The sequence below is a fragment of the Myotis davidii genome, unplaced genomic scaffold, assembly GCF_000327345.1.
Source record: "Myotis davidii unplaced genomic scaffold, ASM32734v1 scaffold149, whole genome shotgun sequence".
In the NCBI taxonomy this organism is placed as follows: Eukaryota; Metazoa; Chordata; class Mammalia; order Chiroptera; family Vespertilionidae; genus Myotis; species Myotis davidii.
This window is the reverse complement of record NW_006352194.1, coordinates 1,404,994-1,422,877: the sequence shown is the minus strand read 5'-3', so window position 1 is coordinate 1,422,877 and position 17,884 is coordinate 1,404,994. Positions and strand designations below refer to the sequence as shown.

General features: G+C 38.0%; 1 long non-coding RNA gene across 2 annotated transcripts; it reads left to right on the top strand.

Moving 5' to 3' along the window:
- The first annotated feature begins 14 nt into the window (after positions 1-14).
- LOC102757683 lies at positions 15-10,774 on the top strand. Of its 2 annotated transcripts, none has more exons than XR_001512115.1 (3): positions 15-486; positions 4,707-4,812; positions 10,426-10,774. It is a non-coding gene; the product is annotated as an uncharacterized LOC102757683 (long non-coding RNA). The 2 variants fall into 2 exon arrangements; XR_436373.2 differs by having other exon boundaries at positions 4,698-4,812.
- The last annotated feature ends 7,110 nt before the right edge of the window (positions 10,775-17,884 follow it).

Genomic DNA, 17,884 nt, shown 5'->3' with positions numbered 1-17,884 from the left:
TCCGCTTTCCCCTCCCCCCGTTCCTCCGCCGCCGCCTCCGAGCCTCCCCCGCGCCCAGCCCTCTCTTTTCGAGGGGGAGGGAGCCCGTCTCGCCCATCTACTGACAAACCCCTTCACCCCAGCTTCGCCCCGCCTTCCCTGAGCTTCGGAACAAACTCCGCAGTGAGAGCTCGGCTTTCACATTCCCGCCTCCGCCTCCTCTCTCCCCTCCCAACCCTAAAGCACTTCCTGCATACTGCCCGGTTCTCGCTCCTCTCGGCGCCACCTCCCACTTCCCACTAACTAGGTGGCGGCTCTCACGTCGGCGGGGGCCGCGGGTTCTAGTCCTGGACTCTCCCCCCTGGAAGTAGTGGTCGTCTGACCCATTTTGCGGATGGGGAAGTTAAGGCCCCGAGATCTGACGTGCTTGGCTCTAATGGCCCCTCGAGTGGTTCCCAAGTTCGAACGCCCAGACGCTGGGAAGATGGGCCCTCGACCCCCTGAAATGTAAGCAGCCTTGCAGACCAAGTCTCCGATCTTTCTCTTGGAACCCTCAGTCCTTCAAGCCAAACCGTACCCTCCCGGTCAGCAAAAGTCACAGAAACGTGCCCTGGCCGGTAGTTCAGTGGTTAGAGCGTCAGCCTACGGACTGAAGGGTCCCAGGTTCCATTCTGGTCAAGGCACGTCCCCAGGTTGTGGGCTCCATCCCCAGTAGGGGGCGTGTAGGAGGCAGCCATCAGTGATTCTCTCGCATCATTGATGTTTCTCTCCCTCCTCTCCCTTCTTTTAAATCAATAAAAAATATTTTTAAGAAGTCACAATTTACTCCAAATAAACTACATATTGGTTACCTTAGAAGAAGGGCGGGCCTTGTGGCTCAGTTGTTTGGAGCCTGGTCTTGATAATAGTTTGATCCCCAATCAGGGCACATGCATGAATCAACCAAAGACTTGGCCAGTGTGGTTCAGTGGTTGAGTGTCCACCTATGAACTACGAGGTCACAGTTAGGTTCTGGTCAGGGCACATGCGGGGGTTGCTGGCTCCATCCCCAGTGTGGGGTGTGCAGGAGCCATCCATCAACCAGTGGTTCTCTCATTGATATTTCTATCACCATCTCCCTTCCTCTCTGAAATCAATAAAAATACTTCTTTAAAAAAGAATCAACCGCCGAAACCGGTTTGGCTCAGTGGATAGAGCGTCGGCTTGCGGACTGAAAGGTCCCAGGTTCGATTCCGGTCAGGGGCATGTACCTGGGTTGCGGGCACATCCCCAGTGGGGGGGGTGTGCAGGAGGCAGCTGATCGATGTTTCTCTCTCATCGATGTTTCTAACTCTCTATTTCTCTCCCTTCCTCTCTGTACAAAATCAATAAAATATATTAAAAAAAAAAGAATCAACCTATGAATGCATAAGTGGGACAACAAATTGATGTTTTTCTCTCTAATCAATAAGTAAGATTTTAAAAAAAGAAGGGCCAATTGGAGATCTTATAAGCTTTTAGAGGTGGTACAGGTGATTTGTTCAATGTAAAGTCATTTTTTTAAAGGGAGGTTTATTTCCTTAATTTTTAATTTATTGATTTTAGAAAGGAAAAGAGAGACAAACATCAATTTCTTGTTCCATGTATTTCTGCATTCATTGGTTGCTCCTTGTATGTTCCCTGACTGGGACCGAATCCTAAATTTGGTGTATCAGGAAGATATTCTAACCAACTGAGCTTATCTGGCCAGGACCAAAGTCATTTTTTAACATGATGTATAATGTTTTCTCCTAGGTTTTGTAATTCTCTTATTCCTTTCCCATTCAAGGTTATTCTTTCTTGGTTTTTTTGTGTGTTTGTTGTTAATCCTTGCCTGAGGATATTTTTCCATTGATTTTTCTAGAGAGAGTGGAAGGAAGGGGGAGGGACAGAGAAAGAAACATTATTGGTTGCCTCCTGCAGGCACCTGCAACTGAGTTACGTGCCCTTGATGGGAATCAAACCCAGGACCCTTCAGCCCATGGGCTGATGCGCTATCTACTGAGCCAGACATGTTAGGGCGATTCTTTCCATTTTGAAAACATTTTGGCAGAATTTGTCTCCTTGATTTAAATGTATATTTATTTTAAAAGTTAATTTTGTTGATGATTGGTTATTAATTATTATTCTGAATTCCCCAGCTTCCCCCTCCCCCATCCCAAAGTCAATTCTTCCCTGGGCTTCAGCTCTGATTAAAATGATCTGGAGTCTATGAGAGACTTGCAAGAGATTCCATACAAAATCTTAAAGCACTGACTCCAAACTTTTTGTGTACTTTAAAGCTATAACTGGGAATTAAAGGAAACAGAAGACTTGTGTAATTTCATGTACATCTAGAGAGTCATTATATGAGACTCAAATGTTTTCAGAGTCTTATTCCAAGCATTGTAAATATGGATCTGCTTTGTTTTAAATGACAGTTTTACCATGATTTTCCTCTATTGCACATATTTCTAGATTATTTATTGGGCTGGTGTCTTCTAAGCATAGATGGTCTGAAGAACCAGTCCAGGTTTGTTACGAGACAGTTATATGCTAAATAGACTGAGAGGGTTGCATGCTAACACTTTCTGAACATATTTTCAGTAAATGAATGCCTTCGGTGGGCATAGTACTATGTTAGGTCTTTTGTGGAATATAAAGTTGGACAAGACAGGACTATTTTTATTTTTAATTTAAAAATATGTTTTTTTCAATGATTTCAGAGAGGAAGGGAGCGGGAGAGAGAGATGGAAACATCAATGATGAGAGAATCATTGATTGGCTACCTCTTGCATGCCCCATGCTGGCCAGGCAACAGGGCTATTTTTAAGAATCGATCTAGTAGTGGAGATAAAACTCTCCATCACAGGCTCAAATCAGTAAAAATTCATTTCCAGATTATTTTATTTTATTTATTTATTTATTTTTTTTTTAAAATCCTCACCCAAGGTTATGTTTTTATTAACTTTAGAGACGGGGGCAGGGAGAGAGAGAGAGAAACATCAATCGAAGGCCTCCAGTACATGCCCCAACCGGGTATTGGACCTGGAACCTTTCCAACCAATTGAGCCACACCAGCCAGAGCTCAGATTATTTCATTTTTAAAATCACTTAAGTTATATATTATTTGCCCTGGCCAGTTTGGCACAATGGATAGAGTGTCAGCCTATGGACTGAAGGGTCCCAGGTTGGATTCTGGTCAAGGGCACATGCCCAGACTGCGGGCTGGATTCCCAGTGTGGGGCATGCAGGAGGCAGCTGATCAATGATTCTCTCTCATCATTGATGTTTCTATCTCTCTTTTCTTCTCCCTTCCTCTCTGAAGTCAATAAGAAATATTTTTTAAAAAGTTATATATTATTTGAGGTTTCCAAAAATGTTCGTCTGTTCATTATGCCGTTCTCAGGTTCTCAGCATGTAGATCAAGAGGTGGGAACAATGAATAGTTAAGCATCTCAACAGAAAGGAGCAGGCACAGACAGTGACTTAATGGCGATATGAGTAATGACAAGTCCAATGTTGGAAAATAAGATCGTAGGAGTGTCAGGAAAGAGAACTTTAAGGATGTCCAGGTCTTCAGATTTTAAACACTGAAGAAAACTGGGATAGACTTAAGAATTATCTACTGTTTAACTTTACATGAGTGTTCAAAAACATAGCTTTTATTTCAGGAAGGATGAAATAACCTTGCATTTAAACACTTGCCTGCATGCATAGATTCGGTGAGGAGTTTTAAGGAAGATCAGTGGTAGAGAAGTAAAATCTAGTTTGCAGTGGAATTCAAACTTCCTAAAGTAGTAGGAGGGGAGAATCCTTTGATTTAATGTTAGATCAAAAACTCTTACCCACCCACCCCCAAAGAAAATCGCTTACAGCCAAGGGATTAAACATGTATCTTGAATTTAAATACTTTTTGACCACTTTAGAAAGCATTGCATTTAAACTTGATTGTTCAAACTTACCCTTCTACAATGATTTTATAAACTTTAGCTTCATTCAGCTATTCTTAATTGTTTTTGCTTGGCTCCTTCTTCTACTCGGAGAGTTCACTGCAACTTCAACATTGCTGTTACGTCCTGATCTACAAATTGTTGCCTCTCATGCGGTTGGTGCTTTAAGATAATATAACTAGGTTTTTCAGCTCAATCCTGTTTTATTTCTGACATTTAAATCCAGAAGTTAAGTTTTAAGAACCCAACGAACATGGTCTTTCTTAAGTATAATGAAAAAAAAATCACATGAGAAAATGTATTATTTAGTAAATCTAGGGATAATTTTCAGAACTCTCTTATGTGACTGTATTCACATTCATTATAGTCAAACTGCTGTGGTTTATTATCACTGAACTGGGAGAACAATGACACTATCTGATTTCTTTTTTATTTTGTATTTTACAAATACAAAAAGATGGGGGAGAGAGAAACATCAATTGGTTGCCTCCTGCAACCGATTGTGCCCTGACTTTTATGTGCCCTATGTATGTGCCCAGACTGGGAATTGAACTCGCTCCAGCCAACTGAGTCATACCAGCTAAGAATATCTGATTTCTTAAGGGAAAATCATATTGCACTAAAAACTAGAAAAGTTGACACAACTCATCAGCTTTATAATAATGGAATTCAGGCCTTGTTTTCCCCTTTATTTTCAGTCTCTATGTCATATAGCATAAACAGATCCTTACATCCAAGCTGGAATTCCTAAGGCTTCTATTTCTTCAGTCATTTTAGAATCCACAATTTGAATAGATGCCCATTAAGTCTTTTCATCACCAAGCCTTCTAAAGATGACTTTTCTGGCCATTGCCTGTAGACTCTATTCTTCGTCAGATCCTGGGTAAGTTATTCCTTTTATATGGGTTTCAGTTTCGCTGGACCTATAACAGGTCCAGGCCAGTCTTCAGGGGGCTACTTCTTTGCCTTAGTGCTATAAGACCCTGGATTTTTAAAAAATATATTTTTATTGATTCCAGAGAGGAAGGGAGAGGGGAGAGAGCGAGAGAGAGAGAGAGAGAGAGCGAGAGAGAGAGAGAGAGAGAGCGAGAGAGAGAGAGAGAGAGAGCGAGAGAGAGAGAGAGAGAGAGAAAGAGAAAGAGAAACAACATCAATGGAGAGAGAGAATAATTGATCGGCTGCCTCCTGCATGCCCCACACTGGGGATTGAGCCCTCAACCTGGAATGTGCCCTGACTGGGAATTGAACCATAACCTTCTGGTTCATAGCTCAACCACTGAGTCAGGCAGGACCCTGGATTCCTAAAGCAGTTTTTTTCTTTTACTCAAATTTGTGTCCTTTCAAATCTTATTTAGTTTTTATACATTGATGGGAGAACTTTTATATTGAGGGACTGAAATTTGGGGCCTGAAAAATGATGTGCTATTAAGGTAGACTTAGAGTCTTAGAGAGGTTAGGGGCACAAGGAGACTATATCAGGGATTCTCAGTCTGGCATCCAGGATAGAAGTCACTGGGTCCATGAAGGTAGATGGGGAAAATTACATCTTTATTTTCACTAATTCATAATTAAATTTCACACTGCCTTTTAGTATAAATATTAGTAACAAAACCACAGCAGGATTAGTAGTACCTTACTTGTAACTGTTGGATTAGAAAGCACAGATAATTTCATCACATTGCAGTTGTTGCAGACACACTGATAGAGCTTGCACTCATTTCTAGATCTTGTTATTTAATGTGTTGCTAAAGAAACAGATTTATTACTGTAACATAAATTTTTAATATTTTGGTAACTATTTTGGTATAATAGGTTTTCACTGTAAACCTGTGTAATATCCTCATAATTATTTTGTACATTTAAAAACATTATTTTGAGAAGAAGTTTATAGGCTTCTCCACACTGGTAAATGGGTCCATGGTACAAAAAAATATTAAGAACCCTGCTTTAATAAAAATAAATACTATTAGTAATGGGTTATAAACCATTGAGAATAAAATAAGAATCTACGAGTCCACACTGATATAAATAAGTAGATGAATCATTATATAAATGTAGGAAAAGTGAAAGCCTTTCCTTTTAGTAGGATGACAACTAATGACTACAGATGGAATGATGGAGTAAGAAACTCATTTGTGGTGAGGGTATAAGAGGAATAAACGGTGATGGAAGGAGACTTGAGGTGAACACAATACAATATACAGGTGATATATTGTATACCTGAAACCTATATAGTTTTATTAATCAATGTCACCCCAATACATTCAATTTAAAAAAAAGAAAGAAACTGTTAGTGTCATGGATGCTAAAACTGGTGGGTGTAAGTTTGCTGGGCAGCAGGATATTTACATGGTGAAGTGTCTTTCCTTAAATTACTTAATACTTACAAAGGGAGAATAATGGAAGAACCTCATTAATCACCAGGTTAACCAAGTCACTGATACTGATTTTTATTTATTTATTTTTTAATTCTTTATTAGTTAAGGTATTACAAATGTGTCAGAAAAAGGACTTAGGGGAGACTTCCTTCTACTATGCTTGAAAATTTTTTGTAAGTTTGAAATTATATTGCTTGAGATCATTTGTTCCACCTCCTTACTTTGACGAGATGACAATTCAGATTTTGGAAGGTGAAGACTTGTTCAAGGCCACACAACAAGTTAGTGACAGGGTTATGGCCAAACCTCAGATCTCCAGATGTGGGTCCTCAAGTAAATCCGTTGTTGTTTGTGTTTGAATGACAAAGGTTGAGCCACTCCTTTTTACTTCTCTTTTTAATGTCTTGGTTCCTTAGAGCTAGTTCCTTCTACTAAGGAACCAGAGTAACAACGGAATGCTTCTTTCAGTTCCTTCATGATTAGGCAAGGATCAATTTGAAGTTTTTGAGCTATTTGGTTGGGATATCTCTTTCCTCTTGTAGGTTCAACATTTTTCTTATTGCCAGCCTCTTTCTGTACATGACTGGCTTTCTTTTATATATTATTTGTATTCCTTCTCCCAGAGACTAATGTAGCATTATTGTTTAAACTTCTTCCCATAGGCCACTCCATTTCAAGATTTCTTCAATATTATCTAAAGAAAATTGTATGTTTTCATTTCTGTGATTCAGTTTCCTTAACTGATGGAAAATGGAGGCATAATACACTGAAAAGAAGGGAATATAGCATCTCAGAATTCATCTTGAAATAAGGAGATTAATTACAACAATAGATGTGGGGCCGTTTAATAGTTTTACCAGTTACTGAGTAATATCAGCTTTATAAAAAATTAAATAAAATCTATCATTTTCTATGTCAATCAGTATAAATCAGGTCATTGTTTTCAGTGTGAGATGGAAAATCTTAATTTGAATCATGAAATTGTCATTTTTTGGGGTAATAATTGAATACCAATAATTTCATGTGGCTCAACCTAATAGAAGAAAGCATGTTATTAGGTAGTAATGTATTTTTTCTTCTCTTATAGCAATGGTAGAAAAACAGAGATAGTTCATGTGGTATCTGCTTTTGACTCTTCAACTTCTCAGTTTCTTTTCCTATCCTGGCTGTTCTTCTGTCCTGATACACTTTGTGAGAGTCTTTCTAAGCTTGAGATTCCTCTAATTTTCCATGTTGGCTTCTATTAGTTTCCCATGCCTGGGAGCCTTTCAGCAACTGATAGACAGTTAGAAATGGAACATCAGAGGCATTTTGTTCAATCTCCTTATACTTCAGATGAGAAAACAGAGGTTAGCATCATAAGCTGATATCTCAGAGGTGCAGCAAGAATGCAGTTATTCTAATTCCTAGTACAGTGAGCAGTCTTTCTATCTCAGCACCCACATTCTATCTGGACCTGATATTTTCTACAGCCCGATTTTACAGATTTGGGTCAATTTCTCTCTCTTTCCTCCCTTATCTTTTTCTTAGCTCTTACTTCTTCTCAGTCACCTGGCTCTTCCTTATTTCCTCATTTTTGCCTTTTTTCATTCAAGAGCAGCCATAGCTTGTGCATTCTTTCTCTCTCTTTTCATCTATGCCATTGGTGAAATGTGAAGAAATAATTGTATTTTCTGATTTTCACTTCCTGGGGTGATACCATGGGGAAGTAGCTGGGATAATTTTATTTTAAGGTAATGAAAGATACCCTTGTACATTTGTATATCTATTGTACATTATTTTATACTTACAGGATATTTTGAAAATAATTTTTAAAAATATGTTTTTATTGGTTTCATAGAGAGAGGGAGAGGGAAAGATAGAAACATCAATGAGAGAAAATCATCAATTGGTTGCCTGCTGCATGCCCCTTTACTGAGGCTTGTGCCTACAACCTGGGCATGTGCCCTGACCAGAAATGAACTAGCAACTTCTTGGTGCACGGGATGACGCTCAACCAATTGAGCCACAACAACTATGCTGAAAATAATTTAAGAAAAAATAGTGGTTGATAATATTTGTCTTTACAATAAAAACTTTCATAGCCCAATGGAAACATTTGAAAGGAATCAGAATATTATTATTTTTTAATCAATGAGTGATCTTTTGTTAAGCCCCAAAGTGTAGAATCTTGAATTGCCTTTTGATTCTGTTGAAAATATGCCATATATTTTATTCCTAAAATATCGAATGGTTTATTTGAAAAAACCTTTGGGAATCGTGTTCAGGGAAGCAGAGTAAAATATAAAGAAAAAAGATTTAGCATTGGGGGAAGTGGAAGATTTCAAGGTAAGGAACAAATCTTTGGGTCCGAAGAATATTGTAACAATTTTAAAAGGACAGAGCAGAGGTAATTGCTTTCTTATACTTTATGTGTTGTTAGTTTTTATCTTCACCGGAGGGTATGTTCTTATTTATTTTTAGAGAAGAAGGAAGGAAGAGAGAGAGAAACATTGGTGTAAGAGAGAAGCATCAATTGGTTGTCTCCCAAAGGAGCCCTGAACGGGATTATACCTGCAACCTTTTGGTGTATAGGAAGACACTCCAACCAACTGAGACACCCGGCTAAGGCATACTTTATGTATTTTTTAAAATATATATATTTTATTGATTTTTTACAGATAGGAAGGGAGAGGGATAGAGAGTTAGAAACATCGATCAGCTGCCTCCTGCACACCCCCACTGAGATATGCCCTGGACCAAGGTACATGCCCTTGACTGGAATCAAACCTGGGACCCTTTGGTCCACAGGCCGACGCTTTATCCACTGAGCCAAACCGGTCAGGGTGTATTATTTTTCTTGTTAAAAGATATATTTTTATTGATTTCAGAGAGGAAAGAAGAGAGAGAGAGAGAGATAGAAACATCAATGATGAGAGAGAATCATTGATCAGCTGTCTCCTGCAGGCTCACCTTGGGTATTGAGCCTGCAACCCAGGCATATAACTTGACCAGGAATTAAACCATGACCTCCTGGTTCAGAGGTTGACACTCAACCACTGAGTCATGCCGGTGGAGCTTACGTCTTTTTAAGATAGTTTAGCTAGAGACTCAGTTACTAAGTAGCAAACTTGGGAGTGAATGTTTGATGTATCAATCTGGGACCTTGAGGAATATCTCAGGTTTTCTCTACCTTTAAATACTTAGCTGTTGATAAGAAGTTCCCTGTAAACTGCTTATTTTGTCAGTATTTGCATTTTGCTGCCCAGGAATTTGGTTCTGTGTGCTTTTCTTGCTTTGGGACAAATTGGCCTTCTATTAATAGGTGTGCGGTATGTAAGATACTATTTCAGCCTAGAATTTGGATAAGCACTGGCTGATGCATATAAGAGTCAATGAAGCCTTTACTCTTAAAGAAAAAAGATCAGTGTTTGTATTTTCTTCTTTCTACCAGGTAGCTCTTCTAGAAATAGTATTTGGGTTTGTTTGTTTATTATTTATTTATTTATTTATTTATTCTTTTTAAAAATCTTCACCTAAGGATATTTTCCCATTGAATTTTAGAGAGAATGGGAGAGAAAGGGAAAGACAGAGAGAAACATTGATGTGAGAGAAACACATCGATTGGTTGCCTCCTCCACAAGCCCTGGGCCCAGGCTGGGGAGGAGCCTGCAACCAAGGTACATGCCCTTGACCAGAATCAAACCCAGGCACCTTTGGTCCACAGGCCGATGCTCTATTCACTGACTCCTTCAGCTGGGCTAAATGGAGTTACTATCAATTATTGTAAATGGGTTTTAGAGACTTAATGATCCTGTCTTAGTAGAGTAACAACCTTTAATTCTCTAATTTTGTCAACTATAAATTGCAGTTTTCTCCAGCTATCAATTGTTCCTATATGATAGCTAGAGCTGAAAAGATGTGGTATTTATTTCAGGGTACATTTACAATTATATAGTGAAACTGAGATGTGACAAGTGCATCACCAACTACCTTGTTAAAGGAATCAGTTGCTCATTACTCATGCCTCTATTCTGCAGGTATTTCCTACAAATACCGCAGGCAATACGTTTTTAAGTGTGTCACTTTAACTTACTTTACTAATAGTTATTTTCTTTTATTTGTTGAATTTGCTCCAGGACTCCAGAAAAAAATTAAAAAGAGCCTTAAAGATAAAGTTTAAAGAACGATTTACCATTAATGACTAGCCTTTCTGATTTCTTCTTGACTACAGAGCTTAGCTGATAAACTTGACTTGATCAAGAAGCTACCAAGATCTATTCTACTTGTTCAGGGTTTACCAGTTGCTTTAAATTTCTCTCAAATGTCCTAACCTTCATGCAAACTTCCTAAAAAGTGGGCCAAGATGGTCTTAATCTCTTCTAGCCATCCATTAACACACTATACATACCAGTGTTTCTGAAGCCAGCAGGATTCCTTAAGATACTACCAGGTGTTCAGGGTGAAATAAATTTGGGAAACACTGGATATTATATTCCTCTCTTGGATATATTCATAATTCATGTTATGAATATAATATGAATGAATATATTAAAGTCTCTGAGGTCTCCAATAAAAGAAATCTGCTTAATTTTCTTTAGCCCAGCATATTTAGTAAATACCTTCTAAATTGCAAGTTGTAATTCAGATGTCACTTTCTACATGAAACCTTTCATGATTTCCACAGGCAGTATCCAGTGTGTTCACCATTGAATTCACATAGCTCAGAGTTATATTATAAAGTGCTATAAAAATTTAGTTTTTGTTAATATTCTGATGTAATCTTTTGATTTTAAGCAGCAGAAAAGTTACCTCAAACTGGTTTAAGCAATTAAGGGAATTTACTAGTCACCAACTGAAAATTTAGGTGAAGTTTGGTCCTCATTGTTGAGGCTCAGTGATGTTTCCGAAGAGCTGGTTTCTTCTAAAATAGTTGATTTTGTACAGTTTGCTCCTTTGCCTCAGTATGGCTGTAACAGTTTCTAGGAAAGCTACATGTGCTTCCCTCATCTCTAGTAGGAAGAGAACATCTTTCAAGGAAGCTACTTCAGAACAACAAAGAAGCATCTTTTCCAGAAGCCTAGCAAAGGTCATTTCATATCTCATTGGCCTGAATTAAGGTCACTTGCCCATCGCTAAACTAATCAATATTCATGGAGGTAGGATATGCTGATCTTAACCTAAATAGGGTTTACCCTGGATTTGGTGTGAAGTCAGCTTTCTTGAAAGTGTCCTTATAAGAGAATATAGCTATTTCCCTGACCGGTGTAGCTCGGTTGGGCATTGTCCAGTACCAGAAGGTTGCCGGTTCAATTTTAGGGCACATGCCTGGGTTGCAGGCTCGATCTCTGGTAGGGGGTGTGCAGGAGACAGCTGATTGGTGTTTCGCTCTTACATTGATGTTTCTTTCTCTCCCTCTCCCTTCCTCTCTATCTAAAAATCAATTAAAAATATTTAGAAAAAAAGAGAATATGGGTATTGTTACTAAGAAGAAGGAGGAATAGATGCTGGGCAGCCAAAACAAATAAAAACCCACTACATGATGCTTACCACATTCTATTACTTCTGTGTTAATTAATGCATAATTAGTACATTAATTAGTCACTCTGTATTAATTAACTTTGTTTACACAAACACTTGTAATGAATGTTTGTGGCATCAATATTCATAATATTCATAATAGCAAAAAAGTAGAAACAATCCAAGTGTCTGAACTGATGATAAACAAAATATGGTATATCCATATAATGGAATATTATTCAGAAGTAAAAAGGAATAAAGGTGGCCATAATCAACTGAAAGTTGCTATACTATGGATGAAACTTGAAAACATTATGCTATGTGTAAGAAGCCAGTCACAAAAGGCCACATATTGTATGATTCCATGTATATGAAATGTCCTGAGTAAATCCATAGAGACAGAAAGTAAGTTAGTGGTCACCAGAGGCTAGGGGGAGGGAAACATGGAGCATAGTTGCTAACAGATACTAGGTTTCTTTTGGAAGTTGATGAAAATGTTCTGGAATTAGATAGTGGTCATGCTTGCACAACTTGGTGAATATACTCAAAACTACCGAATTGTACAGTTTAAATTTAAAAGGTAAAACTTGCCCAGCCAGTGTGGCTCAGGGGTTGAGCGTTGACCCATGAACAAAGAGGTCACTGGCTTAACTCCCGGTCAGGACACATACCTGGGTTGGGGACGTGCAGGAGGCAGCTGATCAACGATTCTCTCTCATCACTGATGTTTCTATCTCTCTGCCCTTCTCCCTTCCTCTCTGAAATATTAATTGGAGCATCAGCCTATATACTGAAAGGTTGTGGGTTTGATTCCCAGTCAGGGCACATACCTAGGTTGCAGGTTCAATCCCCAGTCAGGGCACATATCACATCAATGTTTCTCTCTTTCTCCTGTTCTTGTTCTTGGCACAATTTCTGTCCTAAAAGATAGAATAATTGCTATGAAGAAGTTTATGCACATTACAAAGAGCATGTCTGAGTTTTTTTTTATTTGTTTGCTTGTTTTTGATTTGCAGTAACAATACTTGAGTTAAGTCTTGAAAAAGAAATAGGAGTTTGCCTAGTGAACAGGAGGGGAAGAAATTTGGCTGAGGCGATAGCATATGAAAAATTACAGAAATATGATATGGGAGGGTAAATGTAGAGAACAGCAAGTAATTTGGTTTTTCTGAGATGCCAATAATTTCTCCTATGCTCACATTCTCTTCTTAGGAACCTGTCCTCTTCAAGCCTATTATATATTGAATGACCCTGTATCCCTGGCCACAAAACCAGGAATGGACTCTTGACTGGAGCTAATGAGATTTTCTCTTGCAGGAATAAAATAAACCAAATGGACTTTCATTGTTAGTAATGCTAGACTATATAATTTAAGTCAACCCTCCTACTGAAGACAGCTAGACAAGCTGGATGAAATATAAAAAGCATTATCTAAAAGCATCTAACAACTAACAAATTAGTGAGGAATTACTGGTCCAAGATTTTGGATAGGTAAGAAGTTTGGAGCGATGAGCTTGGCACTCAAGCTGCTTTTGTCTGGAGGCATATACTGATTCAGAAGAAGTGACTAGGAATGTAAGCTTCACTTTGGGCAGCATTGAGAGCCTATAGGGATAAAAGTTGGGGTTCAGGCCCTGGCTGGTGTGGCTCAGTGGATGAGTGTTGCCTGCGGACTGAAGGATCCCAGGTTCGATTCCGGTCAAGGGCACATACCTGGGTTGCAGACTTGATCCCCAGTGGGGGGCGTGCAGGAGGCAGCTGATCAATGATTTTCTCTCATCATTGATGTTTCTACCGCTCTCTCCTTCTCCCTTTGATATCAATAAAAATATACTCAAAAAACACACCTTTGTATCACTACTGTAAATGGAAAACCATAACCCCTTGAAATAAATAGAAAGCATCTATAAATGTAAATATATATATAATAAAAAAATTTTTTTTAAAAAAGAAAAAAAGTTGGGGTTCAGAACTCATAAAGAGTGATGACCCTGATATATTATCCTCTGCACTTTAGATGTAAGGGAGCACTAGAATTAAACTAAACCTCATACAGACTGCAGGCTGACTTTATATCATCTAAGTGGCCTAGAAAAATCTCAGGGCCTGAACTTGTACTAAATTGGCTTTAATTGTTCATGGCAAGAACAAATAAAAATCCTCTGTGAAGAAAAATATTCTGGGCCTCAAGTTATTTAGATAAAAATTTTTTCAAGTACAGTGCCCCACACAAAAATAACCAGGCACCTGAGGGGACAAAACACCATGAATAAGGAGGAGAAATAACAGATAATAGAAACAGATCCACAGGGATTCTGTATGCTGCAATCATTCGACACAGACTGTAAAACAATTCTGTGTACTATGTTCAAGGCAATAAGAGCCAAACTTGAAAACCTTGGTAGAGAACTAGAAACTATAAAAAGTGACATAAAAAACAACATCGCAGATTTGTAAATGAACAAAATGGAAACTCTAGACTGAGACTGTGGTGAACACTGAAATTTGTAAGGTCAAAGAGACTCAAATCTGGTGACCTTGTTGATCTATATGCAAGTCCAGGAAGAAATGCAGACAGAAACAGATGAGAAAGCGTGTGACTCCAGGAAGAGAAAGATGCAGAGAGAGTAGCTATCTATTTTTCAATTCAGCCTCTTCCCACTACAAATGATGCCATAATAAATATCTTTGTACACATATGCTTATGTACTAGTATTTTTATTTCTGTATAAAAGATCCCATATACCACATTAAAATGTGAAAGGTACTGACACATTATTTTCCAAAAATGTTATAGCAATTCTCATTTCCCCCAGTAATGTATGAGAGTTTTCATCTCCCCACGTTCATTCCACTACTAAATGTTATCAATGTTTTGATATATTGCCAATCTGGGGAGTTAAAAATGGTATCTTGAAAAGTCTATATTGCATAAAAACAAACATGACCAATAGAATAAAAGAGAGAATCCAGAAATAAACCCTTGTATATATATATATGGTCAAATGATTTTAAATAAGCACGTCAAAAACATTTCAATGGACATGCTCAAAAACATTTCAATGGGAAAAGATATGCTTTTTAACAAATAGTATTGGGAAAACTGAATATCCATGTGCCGGGACTCTTCATATCATATACAAAAATTAACTGAAAATGGATTAAAGACCTGAATATAAGAACTAAAACCATAAAACTCTTAGAAGAAAAAAATAGTGGAAAAAAGTAATGTCATTGGATTTGACAATGATATTGATATGATACCAAAAGCTCAGGCAACAAAAGAAAAAACAGATTAATTGAACTTCATCAAAATTAAAAAGTTTTGTACATCAAAGAACACTATCAACAGAAAAAAAAGGCAACCTACAGATGGGAAAAAATATTTGCAAAAAAGAAAAAAAGAATTTGCAAATCATCCTATATAATAAAAGGCTAACAGGAGTTCAACTGACCGGGAGTTTGACCGCTTGCTATGACATGCACTGACCAACATGGGGTGGCACAGAACAAAGGAAGGCCCTGGCTGGCAGCCGGGAAAGGATGGCCCCAATTGGCCCTGATCGCCAACCAGGCCTAGAGACCCTACCCGTGCGTGAATTTTGTGCACCGGGCCTCTAGTATTATCTGATAAGAGATTAAAATCCAGAACACATAAAGAAGTCCTACAATTCAACAAGGGCCAAAAAATAAACAATCTAATTAAAAATGAGTAAAGGATTTGAATAGACATTACTCCAAAGAAGATATATTAATGATTAGTAAGAACATGAATGATGCTCAGCATAACTGTTCATTAGGAAGATGCAAATCAAAGCCACAATGAGATGTCACTTCACATCCACTAGGATAGCAATGATGAAAAAGACAGAGATTAACAAGTGTTGGTGAGGATGTGGAAAATTGAAACTCTCATATATAGCTGGTGGGAATGTAAAATGGAGCAATATTTTAGAAAACAGTTTAGTGGTTCCTCAAAAAATTAAACATAGAATTACCATTTGATTCAGCAATTGCACATCTGTGAATATTATATTTCAAAAGAATTAAAAGCAGAAACCCAAGCAGATATTTGTATACCAGTGTTCATGGCAGCAACACTCACAATAGCCAAAATATGGAAACACCCATGTGTCTACTGACAGATGAGTGGATAAACAATATGTAGTAGTATACACATACAATGGAATATTATTCATCCTTAACCCTTTTCGGTCCAACGTCGAGGCTGACTCAACAGACCAGTTTCAAAAGATACCACACTATGAAATGTTTTAAAGAATAAACTCTTTGATTGAACATACTTAATAATATAACCAGTGAATTTTTGGTTTAAACTTTAAAATAAGAACATTAAAAAGTTCAACATTCAATCCTGTCAATTAATTTGGACCAGACTGTTTGAATTCCAAAAATAAAATTGGACCGCAAAGGGTTAAAAAGTGAACTACTGACACATACAACATGATGAACCTTGAAAACATTATGCTAAGTGAAATAATAAGATATATGCAGAAGGACAAATATTATATGATTCCACTGGTATGAGGTACCTAGAAGAGTCAAATTCATGGAGCAGAAGATAGAATAATGGCTACCAGGGCTGGGGGTGGAGAGGATGGGGAATTGCACTTAATGGGTTCAGAGTTTCAATTTGGGATGATGACATAGTTCTGGAGGTGGATATTAGTAATGTTTGCACAACAATGTGAATGCACTTGTACTTAATGCCACTGAACTGTACACTTAAAAGTGGCTAAAATGATAAATTTTATGTTATGTATATTTTACTACAGTTAAAATATTTTGTATATCCCTGACTACTAGTGAAGTTAAGCACCTTCTGTCTTTTTGGACATTTATATTTCATCATTTATAAATGTCCAGTTCTTATCCTTTGCCCATTGTTTCCCTAGCTGGGTTGTTTATCATTTTGTTAATTTATATGTGTGGGTTTTTTTTTGAATGTTAAAGGTATTAGCCTTTTGTATACAAGGGCTTTTTCTTTCATTTGATTTAGTTAATAGTGTCTTTTAATATTTAAAAAATTCACAAATTAGCTGCCAAGGGTCCACTACTGTTGTCACATGAATTTAGTGTGGTGAGAGATAAATAAATCAGTTCACAGAAAATAGGATGCTGGATAGAAAACCTATTGAGTACTACTAAATGAGATTTTGTAAAGATGTAGCCTCTCCAGGAAAGCAATGCAAGAAAATGACAGGAGACACTGGATATTGGTGCTATTAGCTGAATCATGGTTTACTTGTCATGATTTACTCATTTAATTTCTCCAATAACTTATTTACTCATTCAACAAATGTTAATTAAGCAGTATACCAAGCACTGTGATATAACAGAATACAAAAATAACTAAGATATGGGTACTGCTTTTTGCCACATGAATTTGACTATTCTAGGTACCTCATATCAGTGGAATCATATAATATTTGTCCTTTTGCATCTGTCCTATTATTTCACTTAGCATAATGTTTTCAAGGTTCATGTTGCATGTGTCAATACTTCACTTTTTAAAAATATATATTTTTATTGATTTCAGAGAGGAAGGGAAATAGAAACATCAGTGATGACAGAGAATCACCAATCGGCTGCCTCCTGCATGCCCCACACTGGAGACTAAGCCCACAACCCAGGCATGTGACCTGACCAGCAATCTAACCATGATCTCCTGGTTTAGGTGGATGCTCAACCACTGAGCCATGCTGGCCAAGCAGTACTTCACCTTTTAAGGATGAATAGTATTCCATTGTATGTGTATACTACTATATTTTGTTTACAATGTAGTAGTATTGTATTTTTTATTCTATAAGTAATCCTATCTAATAAAGAGGGAATATGCTAATTGACCCTCATGCTGTCACGAAGATGGCGGCCCCCACAGCCAATAAGGAGGGAATATGCTAATTGACTGCCCCGTCCTCAAAGATGGCAGTGCCAGTCCCCTCAGCACCCCTAGCCCCCCAGGGCCAGCCCAAGGCACAGGTATCCAGGGCTGGCCGAGGCTTGCACTGCCAGCAGTGGCAGCAGGAGAGGTGTGATGGGGCGTCACCTTCCCCT